This window comes from Muscardinus avellanarius (genome assembly GCF_963383645.1).
Source record: "Muscardinus avellanarius genome assembly, chromosome: 12".
Lineage (NCBI taxonomy): Eukaryota > Metazoa > Chordata > Mammalia > Rodentia > Gliridae > Muscardinus > Muscardinus avellanarius.
In genome coordinates, this window is record NC_137798.1 from 76622396 (window position 1) to 76643957 (window position 21562).

The window sequence follows — 21562 nt, forward strand, 5'->3', positions numbered from 1 at the left end:
TGGCTCCTGGCATGACATCCCTGCTTTTTATCATGTGCGACAGGACTCCCTTTGACGTAGTCCCTGCCCACCTTGTCTTGCATCTTTTTATACTTTGCTCATTATATCCCAGTCTCCCTGGCTTTCTTTGTGTTTCCAAGTCACCCCATTCTCAGTGGCCCTGGAAGGTCCGGGCATACACAGTTTCTTCTGCACATTATCATCCACCCCATCTAACGTGGTCCATCCCTACCTCTAGGGACACTATCTCATTGCACCTGTGTTCTCTTCAGTGCAGTTAGCACTCTCTGAAGTGAGTCTATTCACCTGCACTCTTCATGTTTTCTCTGATTACAACAAATCTTAACTGTTCACCACTGAGTTCCTGGTGCCCAGAACAGTGCCCAACACAGAGAAGGCAGGGGGAAACGGGAGCCTGACCAGAGACCACAAGGCACACATTGGTATGTATGTCCACGTACAGAGCCAAATTAAATTGCTCTCAGCAAACATGTGGCAAATCTTCCCATTTTTCTTTAGTCATATGACAAAGCATGAAAAATCTGTGCATACAGCTAAAATGGCAATTAATAAATTCTGAGACCCACTTGTGTGCATTTAAATAAATATTGCTAAAAAAGAAGTAGGCCAACATCAGATGATGTGAATGTGTATTCCTACACATTGTCTGTTAGTTTCCTGATGATCAAAACTGGGCTGGCCTATGATGTATCTTCCCTGTGAGGGACGTGAAGGGCATCTGTTTCATCCAGTTGGTTTGTCTTAGCTGGAGATCGCTCTTGAATAGAAAAAGCAGCTTGCTTGGCCCCCTGATTCCTTTCCTTTTGATGAGAATGGTTTAATGGGGAAAATATTTACTAGAATCAGATAATTAAAATGCTTTATGTATATTTCATATGCAAATGATTTTTGGTTTCTTTGAAGAAGAGTTCCCAGCATAAAGAAGAATGAAAAGGACAATTCTGATTTTTTTTTTCTCCCAAGTTCCTCCCTGGGCCGGATCTGGCTCTTCCTGCTTGTCAGCATCTCACAGTTCAGCCTAGATGAGAGCTTCCTGGTTTCCACAGGGACAGTCTTTGCCTCTCCTTTCCCAAATCGCCATATCCACACGAGGGTGTCAACTCCTAGGAGGGCCGATGGGGAGGGAGATTAGAAACAGGTTTGTAGTTCATTGGTACTTTCAGGAAACATATAGTAAGATATTAGGGAAATATGACCCATTGGCTTTTATTGATAATAAACATTCCTTAAAAGCCTTTAATAGTGGCTAAACATAAAGCCTGAATTCCTTTAGATTTCTAATATTACACTCATAGTTCCTTTATAGTATAGGTCTATGTTGAACTAAATAATTTTTTATAAGCAGTTCTCTTTTATTTTTTATTTTTTTGGTACTGAAGGTTGAACCCAGGGGAATTCTCTCACTTTTACTTTTTATTTTTAAACAGTGTTGCTAAATTGCTGAGAGCCTTGCTAAATTTCTGAGGCTGTCCACGAACCTGAGATACTCCTGTCTCAGCCTCCCAAGTACTGGGATTATAGGTGTGTACCACCACACCTGGCTGACAGCTCTCCTTTAGATGGTCATATCCATACATAGACCAGCAAAAAGTAGGTCTTTGTGGAGAAGGCTAAAGGGAAGTTAGAACAGTTCCCACAGAGCCCCCTCTGGGACGAGGGTCAGGCTAGTGAACCTGGTAGAAGGGATCACTATCTAGACCAGCTGGTCCTTGCCAATGTCTCTCAGCAGCATCCTTGACATTTACACAGGGTTGGTGCAGGCTTCTGTTGCCACACTCAGAGGAAGTCCTCCCTCCTCTCCAGTATTCTGTTCCCAGGGGCTCTGTTTTCTCAGTCATTGTTGCCACCTGCTTCCCTACAGCTTCACCTGCCTGTTATCACTCGTTCTCCTGGCCTGCCTCCCTTGCCTGCTCTTACACAGAGCTTTGGGTCCTGCTCCACATCCTGTTGCCCTCCTGCCACTGGGTGCCTCTGGTGGGGGCAGCTAGACTGAGGCTCCTTCCATACCAGGACCTCTGGTCACAGCTCAGCTTTTCCCATCCTTACATCGGGGGACATAAGGTGCCCTTAGCTTGGAAGGGGCACTTTGGAAGGAGGAACCTGGATCAGTCCACCTCTTTATGGGCTCTCCTCCAAGCTGTGTTTGGGACTTACATTTCTGTGGCTTTTATTTCCTCTGAGGTTGACTTTGGGATTTACAATCCCTTTCTTTGTTTATGTAGTACTGGGTATGGAACCCAGGGCCTCAGGTACACTAGGCAAGCCCTTACAACTGAGCTACGTCTCTGTCTTCAGCCCTTTTATCGCTTTTAAATATATTGGATGTCACCAATATGGTGCCACCATAGCTGCTGTAGAATCTTTCTTTACTCGCTTTTACTTTAAAGGGGAGGTAAATAGTTAATAAACAGCTTGGCATAGGAACCTGGGCTCAGATGTGCTAGCTTTATGGGTAGAAAGTCATATTTGACTGCTGTCCTGCTTTTACTACAAGATAACTGGAGCTTATATTCAAGAGGAATCCAGAAATCCCTTCACTTTCTGTAACTGGCTAATCTCAATATACTATTCTCCAGATTCATCCAATTTCCTACAAATGACAAAATTTTGCTTTTTTATTGTTGAGTAAATTTCATTTGTATGTATATTGCATAATTTTGTAATCCATTCATATGTCGATGGACACCTAGGTTGGTTCACAACTTAGCTGTTGTGAACTGGGCTGCTGTAAACATGGACATGCATGTATTACTATAATATTCTGATTTTGGTCCCTTTGGAAAGATCCCCCGGAGTGAGATAGCTAGATCATGTGATAGATTCTAATTTTTTAAATTGATTTCTTTTAAAAAATTTTGTAATTGATACCTAAGTGCAAAAATTGTACATATTAATGGTATACCATGTGATATTTTTAATACATGTATACATTGTGTAATCTTTATTTTATTTTATTTTTTTTATTATTATTTTTTTTTGGTGGTACTGGGGTTCCTGGAAGCCCTTCTACCTCCAGGCTATACTCCCACGGGCTACACTCCGAGACCTATTTTTTAACTTTATGTGGAAACAGGATCTCTTAAACCAGCGAGGCTGGCTCCGAACCAGCGCGATCCTCCTGTCTCTACCTCCCAAGCGCGGGGATTACAAGCGTGCGCCACCACGCCCGGCTTACATTGTGTAATCTTTAAATCAGGTTAAGCTTATCCAAAATATTACATTTATTATTTCTTTATGGTGAAGACACTTAAATTTCGTCTAGCTTTTTGAGATATATAGTACATAATTGTTATCTATGGTCATTCTACTGTGCAATAACACACCAGAACATTTTACTCTGGTGTGTAAAACATATACATTTATTATTTTAGCATTTTTTATTTAAAGAAAAATTGCAACAAATGTAAAAAAAAATTCCCATATGTCCTGTGTCCAGTTTTTCTTATTATTGTATCTTATATTTGTTTGTCTTTTTTGGTATTGGAGGTTGAACTCAGAGGCATTCTACCTCCAGGCTATACCACCAGCCCTTTTTATTTTTATTTTGAAACAGGATTTGCTAAGTTTCTGATTGCCTTGAACTGGCAATCCTTCTATCTCATCTTCCCAGGTACTGAGTTTAGGGGTGTGTGTCACCACACCTGGATAACATCTTATATTTGAATATATATGGAATATGTGTAATGTTTTCTATAATTAATGAGTTAATATTGATACATTATTATTGACTAAAGTCTACACTTTTTTTGTTTTGCTTTGTTTTTGTGTGTGTGTGTGTGTGAGTGAGTGAGAAAGAAAGAGAGAAAGAGAGAGAGAAAAACAACAGTATAACCACAGTTCAGTCTCAGAAGCAGATGGAAACCCCACGTGTGCCTCCTCAATCCCATTTTTCCTTCGTAAGTTGTATGTTTTCATTCCAGGCATGCTTCAAAACAACTATATATAGCATTGCTTTGTATATTTTAAAACTATATAGCTATTATCCTGTAAACATTGCTCTGTAGTTTGATTTTTATCACATAACTTCTTTATTTTCATTGTTTTTATTTATTTGGGAGTACATGGTATTGAATCCAGGGGTATTCTACCTCTGAGCTCCACCCTTGTCCTTTTTTTATCTTGAAATAGGCTCTTGCTTAGCTGTCCATGTTGGCCTTGAACCTGTAATCCTCCTGTCTCAGCCTCCCAAATACTAAGATTATACGTGGGTGTCACCACACCAGGCCCATTTATTTATTTTAATTTCTAAACCAGATTTCATTATATCAATCTTCTCTCTGGTTGGTGGACATGTAGGTGTTTTCATTTCAGTTACTGCCAGGTCGGCTGTAACCAGTGCTGAGCAGACAAGCAAAGTGTTCCCCTTTTTTGCTTTAGCTCCTAGGAACTCCACATCTAAATTTTGTGCCCAGCTGCAGTGCTTGGAACATTCCCAACTACATTTAGTATATTTATATTTTGGCTTTTTAAATAAAGAAATTTCTTTTTATGTTCTTAATATACCTTGTTTTTCATATCAAATCATTTTGGAAGTAACTGAGGTACTTGGAGAGAAGACAGGAAGTTGATACGCTGTTGATCACACCAACGTTGGCTTTTCAGACATAAAGGTCTTCCTTTCCCTTGGTTTTGGGGTGTTTACATAGGGGCCTCGCTATACTAGCATGCTTGCTCAATCTAAATATAAATTCTCTGAGCTTATTATTCACCAAGAGTCAATTTTGTCCCTTAAATACTTCACTTAGTTGATGATTCCTCTTTTTAATGACAACCACCAACACACACAAACAGAACTCCTTAGCAATTCCAATTGACTGCCTACTATCTTTAGGAACATTTTTCTTGCCTTAACTGCTCTCCTTTTAAAGACATCTAGTTTTCTGTGACATTGTTTACTTCCATTATGCCTTAATTATGGGATTCTGATAACCATGGAGGAGTTGGAGAGACCATAAACGGGGTTTTGTGGGTGATTAAATGCTAAAGCAAAGTTGCGACACTTGATAACCACAACAGTGGTTTCTACAAGTCTGTTCCAAAGGCAGGAATGTTATTGCTATTACCCAACAGGCAAGGAACCTAAAAAAAAAAAAAAAAAAAAAAAAAGCCTCCCACAAATCTCTCTGATATTTTTCTTTTGAAAGAATGCCTGGAATCTTTCGTCTGATGTTTTTTTGACCACCAGTCTGAGTAGCTGGCTCTCCCTTGGCAGAATGCTATTTAAAGGACGGGTTCCCTATGTGAATATGTCACTTAGCGAAATGAGCGATTGAAGAGGGCACAATGTACTTCATCATCCACCATGTGAACCAGAGTATGGTCTGAAGAGAAACTGCACTTGAGCCCAGTATTATAAGAGCACACTGGGTTTTAGCAAATAATTTAGCTTTTGCACTATCAAGGAGAAATGCATCTGGCTACAGGTAATAGGAAACAGAATAGATGGCGATGTTAACAAGCAGGGTTTATTTTTCTCACATGAAAAATGTAGAGATAGACAGTTTCTCAGCTTGGTTCTGCCACTGGCAATATCATCAGAGAGCCGAGTTCTTTTGTGCTTTTGTTCCACTTGCTCTAGTTTGGATCTTGATTGTCCCCTAAAGTTTCATGAATTAAAGCCTGGGTCACCAGCCAGCTTGCTGCTGGAAGGTGGTAGAACCTTTAAGAGGTGGAGCTTATTGGGAGGGAGTTAAGTCACTGGGAACGTAACCTTGAGGGAATATTGGGACCCCAGTCACTTCCTCCCCCTTTCTCTCTTTTTCCTGACTGCCATGTGATGAGCATCTGGGGCCAAGAGACCATGGACTGAAACTTCTGAAGCTATGAGCTAGAACAAACCATTCTGGTTCGTAAGCTGCATATCTCAGGCATTTTGTTACAGTGATGGAATACTTTCTGCCACACCACTCTTCCTAACATCTTAACTTTCATCTTTGTGCTTTTTGCCTCATGTTTGTAGAATGGCTGCTGCAGACTCTGGAAAGGAGATGTGAAGTGGTACTCTCTGTCTTTCAGGATAGCAAGACTTTTTATGAGAACTCCCCAGCAGACCTGGTGCTCTCTTTATACTCGATGGCTATAGTAGTGTCACATGGTGGTGCCAGTTTTAAAGACAGCTCAGAAAGCCAATGTTTAGCCAATGCATTAAGATTTAAGCAGAGCGAGGACTATAACAACAATAAAAACAACAACAACAACAACAACAACAACAACAACAAAACGGAGAATGAATGCTGATGTGACTAACAACTGCCAATCATCAGCCTATTATATATTGTACATGAGAGTTTGCTGTCAACCATCAAGTAAAAGTATATGTCATCACTGGGATAAAAGAAACCATCACACTGTTCATGTCAAACCTCCCCCACAGTTAGAACACAGAGACAGGTAGTGCGGGAGTGCTGTCCATACCAGTGCACTTGGTCGTGAACCTAACTGTGTGGAGATGTCCATGGGGGCAGCTAATCTCACTCTGTTTCAGACTTTGCTCTTGTTTTTCTCAATACTGCACCTTGAAAATAATTAAGGAAAACACATAGACCAAAGAAGTAGAGCTTATTAATTCTGTAGAGAATCACAGAAAATGCATGCTCTTATGCCTTGATTATCTTTAGGCGATCACTAGAGATGAGGGCCTGGTGATAATTAACAACTACAGGAAAAACAAACCCAAACAAAACATCAACGGAGCTGCACATTTCCATATCATTTGCCAGGTTGCCATAGGTAGAAAAGGCTCTTCCTTCACGACAGGTTTTCCTTTCTTCCCTCCACATCTCCCTTTTGCTCATGTCTTACTGTGGAATAAGCCACGGGCTTGTGGGTTGACTGAGCTCGGCTGGAGGTTCTCACTGGGGTCTCTGTTGCTATTACTCTCATTGACAGCTGAGGCTCCTACGGGCCTCTGCATATGGCTGGGGCTTTTCACACTCTGGTGGCTCAGTTCTGAAGCTGAAGTTTCCAAGAGATCAAAGGGGATGTTGCAGCGTTTCCCTTGCCCTGGCCCTGCAAGTCACTCTGCATTTGCCTTCTGCTGTTGGACAGGATGAAGGAGGCAAATATAGAGGGACATGGCCCAGCAGCATGAGCAAGCTACCACAGTGCCCTTCCTTCTGAGAAATGGAAAGGCCATCAGAAGCAGAGCGTGAGGGTTGCCGTTGCAGGGGGCAGGAAATGAAGCCAGGATGCTAGGAGCTGCCACACTAGTACCCTAGAGCATCTTTTTCATGCCATTTTAAACCTGACGACAGTAATTGTAAATGAGTCGACATTGCTAGCTTTCTCCCTTTTTCTGCTGTCCCTTTCAAAGTAAAAAAGAAGTAAATATAAACTTTGAAAACAACCTTTTAATGTTAGTAATTTCAAACAAACGAAACAATGCAATAACTTTAAGTTCAAATCAAAATCAACCTTGAACTTGGGTGTGCAATTTCTACTCTTTGCCTGTGGGTATCTCCTCTTGTGCTAGAGGCTGAGCAGAGAACATTTTATTCCAAAAGAAAGGAGATCAGAATTGATCTCATTAATAGCACCTTCTTTCTTTGTGGGCATACATTTCTGCACGTAGCCTATGCGCGTTGTCATGCTCTCTGCACTTTGGTGGGTTTTCATCTTTGTCACCTTATCACCTGTATGAATAGCAGTGGACAAGTGCTAAGGATCTCCAGAGATTCCCGTCTTGCTAAGAGCCAGTCCATAATTAGCAAACAGAGCAAGAATGAAGAGGAGGAAAAGAGGGCGGGCATCTCAGTGCTGTAAACTGCTGGTTTCACCATTCTACGCCTTGGCCTGTGTTGCGACTGCTTTGGAACACCTCTCCTCCCCTTCTCTGCCTGGCAGACTCCCACTCATCCCCAGATGCGTGCCAGCTGGAGCTCCAGCATGAAGCACACTTTCCTTCCTGGACAGGGTGTCTCTCGTCCTCCTGGCCTGCCGCCCCATCTCTGCATCATCCTTTCCCTTCTCTGCACTGCAGCTCCTTAAGGCCAGAGGCCAGTTCCTAGCCTGACACCATCAGCCAAGCAGAGCGTAGTGTACAGAAGCTTTGGAGGAGGTGTGAAGGCAGGAATACATCATCAACTATACCAGCATGTGGGTCGTTTGGATGTTTGGTGACAGTCGTGTTAGGTGCTTTGTACTTCTCCTTGACCCAAACAAAACCAACTTTAAGACAACAAAATGGACTGTATAAACTTTTCCCAAGCCAAGGGTAGGAGAGCTAAGGGTAGAATATCTCGAGACAGCTTTGCTTTCACTCATTTTGCCCATTTCCTAGAGTGAGCCCCTCTGTCTTCTCCCAAGGGTCCTCCATCGTCAGACTGGCTCAGGACCCTGGTCATCCTTGAAGTCCTCTTTAAACCCCCTTCACCCCTACATCTCCCCAGTCCCCAAAGTCTCTGGTGCCTTGATGTTACAATTTAATGTTCACCGTCTTTTTGCTTGTACCTACCTGGCCTCTTGGCAAAGATGATAAGGTCTGCACTTCTTTCTGTCCCCTGAAAGGGACAAAGAAGCCTTGGTATGTCCTCGACTGCGGAACCTGGGTCTGGGAGACGGTGGTGGAGCAGTAATGTGTGCTGAGCACCAACACGCTTCACGTTCTCACACCATCGCATAGTGGGGACCCTTCCTTTTGAAGCTGTGGGCTGGGGAGAGGCTGGGAGCACTGTTTTCTTCTACTTAAAGAGTACAAACTGTAAGATTTGGGGCCAAAATATTTCATAGACATACATATTTTGATGGACAAGGCTTTTAGAAACAACGGAAAGAGTTGCCAACATTTGACAGTAAGGGCACTGTACCAGAGGTCTAGTTTCTGTCAAAAATTTGGAAGTTTTGACATAATTGAGCATCAATTCTCAACTAGCGATAATTGGTTTTAACCAAGAGGTTACTATTCCCTTCAGACAGAAAAGGAATCCCCCTTTCCCATATCCCTTCTAAAGTTGTATCCCAAATTCTTTTATTTGTTATCTGCCAGGTTCCTGAGTAAAGCATTCTGGCAAATGTCTTTTTTACATGCTGTTGTATTACTACGTGCACAGAGCCTTTGTTTGCACAGGACTGCCAGAAGCCAACGCGACCTAAGAACAGATTATATGTGAATTTTTCTTATTGTACACATTGTAAGTGGTATCAGAATCTCCACCTGTGCATTCCTCAGAAAAATATGGTTTTCAACATCTAGTTTACTCAACAATGACCATAACTCCTTTTTTATTGAGTACCTGTTATGTACGGGTTGATGTTATAAGTATATATTCACTCATAAAGCTTTTACTAGCCCCATTTTACAGATGAAAAACAGGCCAGACACCCAAAAAGTGGTCTAGTAAGGTTTTAACTCAGAAACAAATGGAAGGATTATCTTTATATATTAGTACAAATATATAAATGTACAAATATATATATTTGTATATCTGTATTATCCTGAAAATAAATCATTAAGATGCAATGTAATAGTATAATTTTAGTTAAGCAGCTGTCTTGTGAGCATTTAATTGAGTTCTCCAATATATATTTATGTACCTAGTTCTGGAAAATGTGTTGCTGTTAATTATCCCCAGAGTTAATTCATGACCTAAGTAGGAGAACATGTAGATAACCATGTTGACACCAAATCTATTTTGTTGTTGTTGTATTTGTTATTGTTGAGCAGTCTACTCTGAAGGAAGTTAAACTTGGGAGTGAATGGGTATTCAATATAATTAACCTTCAGGAGCACAATTCTTTTTTGTTTTGCATAAATACAAAAGAGAAATTATAGTAAAACACTGGGGTAGCAAGAGATTGAACTATATCTTTCATCTAAACCATATCTTTTAATCGTTTCCTCGAGGCAGCCTATTTTTAGTGCGAAGTCCCTAAACACTTGTTCTTTTCATTCTGGGTTGCTTTTCCCTTCCCTCTTTTCTAACTTTGCCCCACTCCCTTTGTTTCTTTTCCTACTTTTTTCTCTTTTCTTTCTCCTCACGTTTCTCCATTCCTAACCCAAATCCTCTGAGTGCTGATGCTACAGAGAAAAATGTGATCATTTCTCTTCTCAGAGAAGTTAATTTACTGGAGGCAGGTAGACCAGCTAAGAAAAACTAACCCTTTAACCATTTAAAAACTTCACCTAGTAGTGCATCAGGTTTTACAAATCTGTTACATGCTCAAAAACACAAACAGAAAATGTGGTTCATGATGCTGACAAACTATAACAAAATGGGTACTGTTATATGTTATTGGTACCAAATAATTTTTTAGAATTAAAAAATAGAATTATATCTCATATAATCCAGAATACATGTCAAATTGTCATGGACTTTAAATATTTTGTCACTTAAAACAAATTAGTCCATTGGGTTGTAGGCATATTTTAATACCTATTCCAGGAGAGAATTCCCTGTAAAGGAAAGGAGATAACAGGACATCCAAGAGACTGTTTTTATGGGGAACTCAGAGACAGTATAAAATGTGCTGAGTGTCCGTGGACCATCTCTGTTCCTACATGATATATTTTTCTATAAGCAGTTCTATAGACATTAAGAAAGCAACACTGTACATAACAGTACAGACAGTGTACATAACAGAACAGACAGTGTGAGTTGCTGGGAAAATGACCTAGAAACAAGTGGATATTTATACACAAGAAACATTGCATAATTTACCAAAATAAAATGACAATATTTAGAAAATTATTTAACAATGCATATCCAAAGCTATCAAAATGCTCAGCTCATTTGATGTAGTAATACAAATTCTGGGAATCTAATTTTGGGAAATTACTTAAAATATTGAAAACTCAATGTACTAGTCTGATTTTTATTACTACTAGAAAACACCTGAGGTAGGATACTTATGAAGAAAAGAGGTTTCCTTAGCGCACAGTTCTGGAGGTTCAAAGGCATGGCACTGGCATTGGCTCAGCGCTGGTCAGGGCCTCCTGGCATCATCATTGTGGGAGTGCATGTGGGAAGAAGAGATCATATCTTGAAAGAGGAAGCCAGAGAAGCTGGGGGTCCTACAACTCCTCTAAGTGCATGTCCCTCCCTAGTGCCCTGAGGACCTCTCACCAGGCTCTAGCACGACAGGTCCTACCTCCCAACATCACCACCCTGAGGGCCAAGATCCCAACACATGAATTCTTAAGGAAAACAAGCCATATTCAAACCACAGTAGACCCTATGCTTGGAATGAGTCATTGTTTTCCAATTGATGCTAGTCAAAAAATAGAGAATACCATGTATCCACGGTAGGGGTGTGCATAACTAAATTAAAAACATTTCACTGATAGACTGTTATGCAGCAGTTAAAGGATGTAGAAGGCTATGGAATAATCTAAAAATATTACCAAATAATTTTAAAAGTATGACAATTGTGCACTGTGATCCAAACTATATAAACATGCATGGAAAAAATGGGAAAGAAACACAGGTAAAGGCTATACTGATTGTGTTAGATGTGGGATTTGGGATATAAAACGATTAATTATGCTAAGCCAGATTATATGATTGATTTGTGATTATTTCAACTATGAACATGGCATAAATTTAAATATTTAAAAATAGCACCGTGGAAAGTGCATGATAGAGGCAGATGCAAAGTGTTCTTCCTTTGAAGGCTGTTTCTTCCACTTGATTAGTCTAGTAGGTGCTGGGGTTGTTCTTAGGAGATGTTCATGTCCTAGAAAAAGGTTGAGACAAATGTATTGATAGCTCTGCAGCTAGGTGCAGTGACACATGCCTGTAATTCTAGTACTTGGAAGGCTGAGACTGGAGGATCCCTGATTCCAAGCCAGCCTCAGCAATTTAGCAAGACCCTCAGCAATTTAAGGAGACCCTGTTTATAAATAAAATATGACAAGGGCTGAGGGTATAGTTTAGAGGTATGCTCCTGGGTTTAATACCTAGGACCAGAAATTAGCATTATGGAAAACTCTCCTTCATTCTTTGCTATGGTTTTGACTAGGGTTGTTCATCTTTGAATTTATCCTATTTAAAAAAAAAAATGACAGTAGCAGTCATAGAAGTAGTCATGCTTGACTTTGTTGAGTTCTTATAGTGTCATTATATACTAAGTACTTTCAAATTCCAGGAGGAGCTGTTTCTTATTCTCCACACACTATAGATGAATGTATGGAGGATGAGATAGGTTAAGCAATTTACTTGAGATGATGTAACCAGCAAGTGACAGGGTATTCCTCTGAGAAAGTTGGAAATAAGCTTCCTTACTGTGTTCCTTGAAGCTCAGTTTTAATGGAGCCATCCAGTTATCAGCTTAACTCGCCATGGATGAATGTTATATTTGAGACAAAACCTTGCAGTAATTATGTACACTAGGCTGACCTGTCCTCTGGGGATCGCTCTCCATTCCTTGACTGTGGGTGCTCACTGAGGATGGTAATGGCAGGGATGGACCTGGGTGTCCAGAGCCTCCCAAACAAATCTTAAACTCTCCTATCAAAGGCATTACTCACACAGCACTGAATATTATCCTTTTGGCAATGGGACTCCTAAAAATCTCTTTAATACAAGGAGCTGGTTGCTATAGCCAAGTGTGGGCCACAGAAGCAGCACTAAGACACAGGGAAATTGGTGGGGACTATTATGTAGAGGAGAAGTCTGAGAGGCTTGAACTAAAGGCATACCAAGAAGGGCACTTTGAGAGGGATTTAGAGTTTGAAATGTCAAGGCTTGGTGGAAGAAGAGGATGATTTCCACTTTTATTTATTTTTATTTAATTTTGGAAGCAGAGTGGATAAGAATATAAGAAGGGATCATGGAAAAGGGCAGAAAAGAATCAGTTTTAAACTCAAGTTTCAAGTATCTCTCTAGTATTCAGTTGAAGGTGTCCAAAAAATTACTGTAAGAAGCTCCTATTATCTTCTCAGAGTTTCCTCAGCTAACCCATTAAATATGTGTTTACTAAATGAATTCCATAGCTGCTCAGTAAATATTTGTTGATTAAATGAATCTACCTACAAACAACTCAAGTAATATCCCCTCTTGCCATATAGCTCAATGTCTGTTCCAGCCCCAAATAATTAAAGACTCTGGGAGATGGGACCTGGGCATTGGGGTTTGCTAATTGGTGTTCACAGATGATCCTACTCTGTAGCCAGGTCTGATGGCCAGTGCTCCGATAGCGGTGCAACAACAGTTGAGAAGGTCTGATGAAAGGTTCTTTCGCTCATTCCTCAATTCCATGTTTTTAGTATCTACTGCGATTTGAGCTCCATACCACTTTAAAGTAAGCTTTGCCGGGTTTACCTCTGTATTCCAAGTGTCCGAATAGTACATGGTGTGGAATCAATGCTCAGGAAATACTTGTAGACTAACTGAATGCTTTAGGATCTCAAGTACTTAAAGCATCCTGTGCTCTGGTAACGGTACCACTGGTCTGTAGCTACTGATGGGAGGCATCCTGCTCCTGGGGCCTCTGAGGCTGGACAGTCTGCTCCCTTCCTCCTGTGTTTCTTAAAGGTAGAAGGACTGCTACCAAGAAGGGGGTGCCCTCTGGAATGTGAAACCAGGCTTTGCCAAGTTACCACGTGGATGCTTTTTGTGTATCCTCCTTGTTTCCAAACACTTCTGCTTTGGGTTGGACTATGTTTCCCCCAAATTTATATGTTGAAGTCCTAACTCTTTGATGTCATGTTGTTTGGAAATGGGAACTCTGGGAGATAATTAAGTTTAGATGAAGCTATGAAAGCACTTATGATGGAATTGTTGGCCTTAAAAAGAGAGGAAGAGATCCAAAAATGTGTGTGTGTGTGTGTGTGTACATGTGTGCGCATGTGTGTGTATATGCGTGCGTGTGTGTGTGTGTGTCTCCACTATGCAAAGAAACAGTGAGAAGGTGTCCATCTGTGAGTGAGGAAGGGAGATCTCACCAGAACCCTGCTGTGCCAGCACCTGAACTTGAACATACAACTTCTAGAACTGTAAGAAATAAACCTCTGTGGTTTAAACTACCCAGTTTGTGACATTTTGTTAGGGAAGCTGGAACAGACTAGTATACTCTCTGGTCCTCTGAAACTCTTACCTCCCTAATCACCTGCTTTCCAATGAGCAGCTGAGATTGGCCTCTTACCTTTGACAAACCTTATCCTACTCAGGTTGAACACAAGATCAGCTGAAAAAGAGCTTTTGTAGGCAACAGTTAAAAGTTCCAGCTGTTGCCGGGTGTGGTGGCGCATGCTTGTAATCCCCGCATTTGGGAGGCAGAGACAGGAGGATCGTGTAGGTTCAAAGCCAGCCACGCTGGCTTAAGAGACCCTGTTTCCAAATATTTAAAAAAAAAAATAGGTCTGGGAGTGTAGCTCAGAGGTAGAAGGGCTTCCAGGAACCCCAGTACCACCAAAAAAAAAAAAAAAAAAAAAAAAAAAAGTTTCAGCTGCTTTAATATTTCCTTGGCTTAGACTTTTGAAAAGTAAAGTCAGTCCTACAGAGAAAATGGTGGATTTTCTTTGTTTCTTCTTGAGAAACTGGTTCTTGCATAGGAAGAGCAGGTTTGTGTGTCTGTCTCTAAGTGTGTGCATGGCATCTCTCTTTGGGATGCATGTTCACAGATGATGATTTGCTCCTATAGGAGGTCTCTATATAAGCTGGAAAATATCCTGGTTCCTAACTCAGTGTCTGCTGCTACTTTTTTAAATTTAGATTTTGTTTTCATTTCCATTTTTGCTTTTATTTTGCTTTATCAAAACATGTTTAAACTTGGCGTGGTGGTGCACGCTTGTAATCCCAGCATTCGGGAGGCTGAGACAGGAGGATCGCGGTTCGCGGACAGCCTCAGCTGCTTAGTGAGGCCCTCTGCAACTCAGTGAGACCCGGTTTCAAAATAAAGAATAAAAAATAGGGCAGAGGGTGTAGCTCGGAGGTCGAATGCCCCTGGGTTCTATCACCAGACCCGCAAAAGAAAAAAAAAAGTTTATATGAACAATATGAGTACCTGTATGAGAAATATAATAAATAAATAAATAACCAAGAATAAGATTGGGAAGGGTTCTTTTACACATTTTTCTTGTGCTAATCACTGGGATAGAAGTTTTGGATGCTTTTTTTAATCATGGAATTTTATGGGATAAAAACCATGGCCCACACTTTATATATGAGAAAACTTAGGGTCTGAAGCCTGAGGTCATGTAGCTACTACACAGCAGAATCTGAAATTTAGTAAAGCATGCCTGGCTGGAAAGCACTTTACCTTGGTCCAAAGACCAGTGACAAGTACACACTACAACCAGAAAATGAACACAATGTAGACAATTTTTTTATTAAGCAAAATGCAGTTAATTCTTAAAATTGGTTCAATAATTTTAAATATTTTTGTCAGCTAAAAGTTGGCAAGGTTATCTCAGCCCCCAATCACTATTATGATTATTTTCTTAAAAGTCCTCTTGTTTGTGAAGTCACAACCTGGCTCAGGGTCTATGATTTGACAGGGGAACAGAATACTTAGAGTTGAAAATGTGCCCGAAAATTCAGATTACAAGGCTGTCATAAGGCCAAGAAGAAGAACCAAAGACTTGGCTCACTGCTCAGAGTTGAACACTGTGTACGAGACATCTTAGGAGGAATTTGATGGCTTCATTATTTAGAGCTCAGGGAAGAGGCCTTCTTAGCTCTTGTCCAGCTTCCCCCATGACAATGAGTTCCTGGCCATAGCAGCTGCCTGTGGCGCCCTTCACAGTGGCGTCACAGTGACTCCAGCGCCACCCCTCCTGCTGGGGAGCTGAGCTTGAATCATCAGTCTGTGGATATCTGAGTGTCAAATGTGGCATGCACTGTATTTAAGCATCACTTAGGAAGAAAAGCAAAAGCCTCAGTACTTTGAAATGATTTTTAAATTAATGTTTTGGTGGAAAATTCCTGTCTTATCTGTGCAACTCAATACCTGGTGTGCAATTGTATCCAACTTTGTCAAAGCATAGGAAGAAAACAACCACTTTCCACTGTCTTTTTTTTTTTTCTAGTAGCGGCAAAACTCAATCCAACTTTATTTTTTCTATTTTAAAAATGCATTATTTGATTTTAATGGATACACACGGATAAAATGATCTGTATCTATTATGTACAACATATTTTGAAGTACTTGTACATTGTGCAGTGGTTCAATCTAGCTGATTAATAGATGTATTGCCTCTCATTTATTTTCCCTTGAAATCACTCAGCACCCATTCTCTTTATGTCTTTTAAAAACTATGGAGATCAGTGAGGAAGTTTCTCTCAAGACAGGGTATAGAACTTGCATAGGCTCCAGCTATACTGCTCCTGAGTAGCTTTCAAAAAGACTTAAGGCTCGAACATTATAGCAACACACACATATCCATGCTTATACTGGTACAATTCACAATAGGCAAACTATGGAACCAGCCTAGGTGTCTGTCAACAGATGAATGGCTTACAAAACTGGTATATACACACTGTGGAATTTTACTTAGCCATAAAGTACAAAATTTTGTCATTTGCAGGAAAATGGATGGAACTAGAGAATATTATACTAAGTGAGATTAGCCTGTCTCAGAAAGTGAAGTGTCCTATATTTTCTGTGATATATGGAAGCTAGAAAGAAACTGGGAAACAAAGGAGATTTCAAATAAATTGAGAGAGATACCAGTAGAATAGTGAAAGAGGATGTGAGGAGGAAAGAGGGATGGGAGGGGAAGATCTGGTGGATGGAACAGTTCAAACAATCTTCCATATGTTCATGATGCTACAATATCAATTTCAATAATAAGAATGGGGAGGGGAAGGAGCAGTGAGATCCAGTGGTAAATATACTGTGTGCTATGTACATGTATGTTTGTGTTGCAACAAACCTCAGTATGATGAATGGTTTCAAAGTACCATTAAAATATATTAAAAAAATATCATTAACATGTCATCAAGCCAACTTCTACCACTTAGTCTCTTCAATTTACATTTATACAAGCAAAAATTTAGGGGGGAATATGATGTTAGAAGACAACTTTCTATATAAAAAATTATAGAAAAATTGTAACTATAGTGTGCCCATCAAGGAAAGAAAATCAAATTGTGACTTCCCTCCTCCTGGTTTAAATTAGTAGGCCTAGTTTTGTTTCTCTGGTAGAGAGAGAGGACCTGGGGTTGTTCTGGAAGCATGGAAAGCCATTTGCAGCTTAGATCTGAAAATCGCACATCAGTTCTGCTAAATTTCATTGGTCAATGCAAATCAGAAGGCCAGCAGATGTGAAAGGTTGAGAAACAGATGCCACCTATGAAAAAAAGACTATACTCTATTTTGCATTTTACTAAAGGGAGTGACTTGGTAATCAGTTATTAATTGGATTAAGCAGGTTAACATGGGTAAAGTGCTTGGAAGAAAGCCTAGTACACAGTAATTACTATTTTGCTATTTACTGCTATTTTCTCTTGCCATCTCCCTGGGAACTTATTGATTATCTCTTAGTCCTGCTTTTATTTTGTATTTTGGAATACTGTAACAGTGACTTTTCAGGCTTGACTTTATGGGCTGATAGTCCTCTGCCAACCCAGGCAAGTCTGAGGCAGCCCAGCTGTTTTTATGCTCCCACTGGCAGGTTCTTGTTTGCTCTCCCTTCACTAGGAGGCACTGCAGGGGATTCCCCAGGTTTCCAGAATATTCCTGTTTGTCCTTTCCTCTCTTCACACACACACAAAATCCTCACTCTTGATTCTTTCCATGGTAGCATTTCCCAAATTCCCCCTTTGGAGGAAAGTGGCTTTTGCTTATTTGAATGTTGATTTACATTTTGATCATAAAGTTACTTAAGTGCAAATATAAATCCATGTAGAAACTATCACTATTTATAACTTCCATGCACCTATAAATTTCAAAAGATGAAAATGGTACTTGAAAAGAGCAAATTAAAACATTACAGGATAATCAAACTTTCAAAAAGCAGCATTAGCCTAACTTGACAAATGACCTTCTTTTTAATCAAACTACATCTGAATTCCAGACCTACAGGGTCCCTTTGGTGCCTCAGTTGTCCCACAGCTTTCTCTGGGCAAAGCAAACTCCTCTATTACAGGGTGCAGCTATACTTTGGAGCCTGACTCTGGCATGAGCATTGCTTAGGTATCCAGTCCATCTCAGCACCTTTCTCTTTAGCCCACAATAATTAACATGGTGCCACTTGGTGTCAGCTGGATAAGCAATACAAATAGAATACAATACAAATAGAGCACAGAAGTCACCTATAATATTTGGTTATAAAATACTGTCAGATTTAGTGCCTTTCCAGTTTGAACGTGCAGGTGAATCTCTGGGGCCTTGTTAAAATGCTTGCTCTGGTAGGCTGGGGCAGAGCCCAAGATTCTGCGCTTTAAACCAGTTCTCAGGTGATGCCTAGGTTTCTGGTTCAGGGATGGTGTTTGAGTACCTGGATCTGAAGATATTTCAGGCAGATTTTTAGATTATTAGTTAAATAAAACCAACACTTAAGAATCGGTAGATAATTATCACGTGTATGGGTATTTCTGTGGACCCTAGTTGAAGAATTACCACCTTAAAACATAAAAGGCAGCTAGGTTATTGAAATATTATATTAGCCCTGTCGAAACCTAACCCTGATGCTAAGTATGAGGCTACATGTACTGAACCACAGCATTAGGCAGTGATGTAGGAGGAAATCAGCATAGCGCAGAGCCCTCTGGATGTTCCAGAGATAACTCATGACTCTTCTACCACTGGAACAGGCCAGCTGTGTTTGCCTTGAATCAATCGAATCTTTCTTTTTACTCTAGTAAAATTTTCTTTGTGCCTTCAGCATATCACCACGCATACTTTACCTGGCCTTAAAGTTAAAAATATAGCTTCTCCCTGCCAGTAAGTAGAACATGATGCAAGGATTCTCACATCATGTCCTAATTATTTTTCTACTTTTCATACAGCAGGCATGTAAACATTTATGGAATTGAACGTGTTAGCTAGATAAATCTTGTGAGTTCCTTTTGCTATTTGCATAGCCATGATTTGGTTTTCTTAAAATTCTAAAATTTTTTCTCTTTCTGTTGTATTTTAAATTTGCTATTTTATTTACTGTTACTATTTTTTCTTTCTTTCTAGGAAATATTTCTCAACTTTAAATAACTAAAGTTCAATCTCTGGTATTTGAACACACTCCACACTTTTATTCTTCACTCTTGGTTCACAGGTGTACTTTGTCTTCTTCTTTGGTCTAAAAATATTGAGATTAGAAATGCTTCTTTAGCTGATAATTTTTGTGGCTAGAATTTATCTTTCCTAAGTAGTCTCATAGCAACCTTTTGGAGAGAGGTCTTTTCACAAGATACAATACTGAACTGTTCTTTAAAAAGAACGTCTAACCTTGTAGAGAAATACCCAGAGTTGATTTTGTGCATAAAATATTTTTCCTATGAGGGGGGAATAAAAGCAAAAAACAGTTCCTGACCTTATCAATAAACCATTATAAGTTGTCTTCAAGGTGTACCCCAACTCTTCTTCATACTGAGAAACTCCGAGATAATGGTTGAGAGAAAAAGATCCAGAAGTCACAGTGGGAATGTCTAACAAACATGTAAGTCAGCCATACAGCACATCGCTGCACACAGAGAAACTCAATTATAAATGAGAGGTAAGGCAGTCTTCTCCTGGTATTGATAAGAACTTGCTTATCTAGATCTGTTGATCTGTCTACCTATCCATCTATTTATTCAAGCACTCATTTAACCTTCTTATTAAAACAATAAAACACAGACTCAAAGAACTACATGAAACAAATGTCGCCTAACACACAGATTCTCCGTGTGTGGTCTCCATATCAGCAGCGTCAGCACTGCACTGGAACTTGTTAGAGATGGGGACCTTCATGCTGCGGTGAGACTTACTACATTAGAAACTGGAGGCAGGGCCTCCAACAGGCCTTGAAGAGGATTCCCAGGCTCTCTTGATTTTGAGAACCACCGGCACAGTGTCAACTATTACAAGGTAGACACCACCTGCCCAGGGAGAGCACTTTGCCGGCCACTTCAGAAGTCCCTCTGTGAGCCCCTTCCCAACTCCAGCTCCAGTGACCACTCTGAAGTTTTGTAGTACTTACTCCCTTTCCTCCGGTTAGCTCTGCACTGACCTGCCCATAGCTGGGTATTTTGTTGTAGGCTTCTCCACTGATACCAGCTCCGTCTTTCCATCTGTGTCTTTCCAACTTTCTTTTTCATATGATGTATCTGCTGAAGAATCTGAACCACGTGACCTGCTATAGTTTCCCAGAGTCTGGAATTTGCTGATTGCATGCTCACAGAGTAGTTTATTTCTCTATAATTCATGGATTTTGGCATCTGGAATTATGGGCTTCAACAGATCTTAGAGCCATAATTTTACTAAAACTATACTATGCTGTTAATTTTATTTACTTATTTTTTCATAAGGAGGTGTACAGTGGCAAGCTTTCATTCCTTTCTGAGGTTAGCCATCATAGATGTTCATACCAAAATCTGTTGGGAAATGGCAAATGGTGATATTCCATCATTTCATTTTTTTAACTAGGAAATTTTATGTGGCCTTGTTTTTTTTTTCTTTTCTCTTTTTGCTACTGTGCCTTCTATATATGAGCTACACCTCCAGCCCTATTTTATTTTTTATTTGGAAACAAAGTTTTGCTAAGTTGCTGAGGTTGCCCTTGAACCTGTGATCCTCTTCTCTCTGCCTTCCAAGTACTGGGCATGAGCCACCACACCTGGTTGTGGCATAAATTTAAATCATTGTATGATGATCCAGTGATAGATTTTATACATGAAAAGTAAGTCACATGCTCTTTTTACTCATATATACCTGGTTTTCTTTTTTTGTTTGTTTTTGTTTTGGTGGTACTAAGGTTAGAAACCAGAGCTTTGTGCATGCTAGGCAAGAGCTCTACCACTAAACTACCTGCCCAACCCAATTTATTTTGGGGGAGGGTCTCTAGTCATACAGGCTGGCCTTGAACTTGCAACCCTCCTGCCTCAGCCTCCAGAGTAACTGGAATCACAGGTTTGCACAGTTGCACCTGGAGTTACTTCAGTTTTATAAGATACTGAATTATTTCTCTGAATGTTTAGAGGTGACTAACTTTTTAAAACATATGCCATGAACTTTTAGTTTTAGACATATTAAAAGAGTAACAAACCAGGGCAGATATCCTTATTGAAGCTCAGATTATCCTATTGTTGTTCCTGCTGTTTCCTGATTTTTTTTTATATGACTCTTACACTCTTTGAGTTTTTCTTATTTTATTACTTATTTATTTTATTTAGGTTCCAAACTCTGTTTACACAAGAGTGAGCCATATTTTCAAGAAACCCTTCTTTCTTACAATAGGAAATCATATAAAGTTTCATAAATAAGGTAGTCATGACTACTGGGTCAGTCCTTTTTTTCTGAGTCTTTTCCATGGACAAAACTAGAAAATACCTATGTCTTTTTCTATTATCTGTTTATAGATGTACTTAACTATATATTTTTATACTTATATTTCCAATTTAGAATTATAGGGGTTTAACTTCTATGTGACACCGATATCTCCTTTTTCCTTCCTACCCCAGCAATC

The 21562-nt window shown here is 39.9% G+C and overlaps 1 protein-coding gene across 1 annotated transcript in view; it reads left to right on the top strand.

Annotated features, from left to right (window-relative positions):
• The window catches only part of RGS6 (regulator of G protein signaling 6), a gene marked incomplete at both ends in the record, with an annotated part of 626537 nt that overhangs the window by 128433 nt on the left and 476542 nt on the right, over positions 1-21562 (top strand). The window lies entirely within an intron of this gene.